The sequence below is a fragment of the Homalodisca vitripennis genome, unplaced genomic scaffold (genome assembly GCF_021130785.1).
Source record: "Homalodisca vitripennis isolate AUS2020 unplaced genomic scaffold, UT_GWSS_2.1 ScUCBcl_2781;HRSCAF=7868, whole genome shotgun sequence".
In the NCBI taxonomy this organism is placed as follows: Eukaryota; Metazoa; Arthropoda; class Insecta; order Hemiptera; family Cicadellidae; genus Homalodisca; species Homalodisca vitripennis.
The window spans coordinates 12139-13528 of NW_025778922.1; positions in this window are offsets into that span (position 1 = coordinate 12139).

A 1390-nucleotide genomic window follows, 5' to 3' on the forward strand; every position below is an offset into this window, starting at 1 on the left:
AGACCCGGAAAAGATACTTGGGAGCATATCTCCTCAGCCCCAAGGACATTAGAGAACAGGAGCCCTTAAATCTGATAGGTTTTTGCAAAAGCCTCGGTCTTTGAGGGCACAAATTAAAGTAAGGGAGGCGCAAAGGTCCTTTTTAGGACTAAGCGCGGGGACAAACTGTCCTCTTCCCTCAGGAAGGAAAAAAAAAATACTAATCATACAAAAGAAATGTATTAGGACACTGGCTAATCTCCAACCTCTTGAAGGCTGTAGAGAGGCATTCAAATCTCTGAAGATTCTCACTGTCATTTCACTTAACACTCAAGAAGTGTAATAATGTATGCTGATGGGGAAAATCTTCCAAGAAACAATCATGTACACCACTACAATACCAGAAATGCTGAATTCTACAACCTTCCAGCACATCCTCTGAAGCTTTATGAGCGGAAACTTTGTACATGGGTGTGAAGCTCTACAACCGCCTACCACCTCACCAGTTGTCCAAAAGAGGAAAGGAATTGAAGACCGCTCTACATGAATGGCTTATAGAACGCCCATTCTACACGCTAGAAGAGTTTCTGCAAAAATCCTTCACCTAATGTTAATGTATTTATGACGCTATTTACAGTCTCAAAGATTGTAAATAAAGATATTCTCATTCTCATAAATTGGAGTTTGCTGCTATTTTTGAAACTTGGATAGAAACACTGAGAAATTCTTTCTTCTCAATACTTTTGTAAGAGAAATTCATTTTGTTGTAAGATTTTCTGTATTTACTGTTGGTCTGGTCATGGTTCAGTTTTTGTCACAGTTTGGCTGGCTCTCAGGGTCAACTCAAGGCTCAGTTTTTGTGTGGTGGCTCGGAGCTGTATCCCATTCTCTTTGTTTTGAGTTTGGGTACCCATCAGGTAAAACTATATGATATCAGAGTTTCTCAGTCACAACTTCATATAATAGACTTCATAGCTGTGGAAAATGCTTTGATCGTGAACCTACAGTTTTCCCTAACGTTAAGATTGATTTTTTCAACGAGGTCATTGATAACCACAGGTGACCACCACACCACGAGGGTGTGGGGAAGTGGTGTGGTTGATGAGCGGCATTAGTAATTTCAACACAAAATAATTGGCACCATTTATAACTGCAGTATATCTCATAATCTTCTCCATACACAGAACACAATTCAGATGAATTCCCACTGATTGTATTCTCTTTACCAAAAGAAATCTATCCAAACTATGTACTTCACAGTGAGCGGGTGAGTTTGTTGTGGTAGACATTTTGAATGTAGCCTAGAGCACTTAGAATAATGTGACTATCTTCACTATGACACTACCACATGTGTACTGAACAAAGTTACACAGCACCACTAACCCCACACACACACCGCTAACCCCACCCA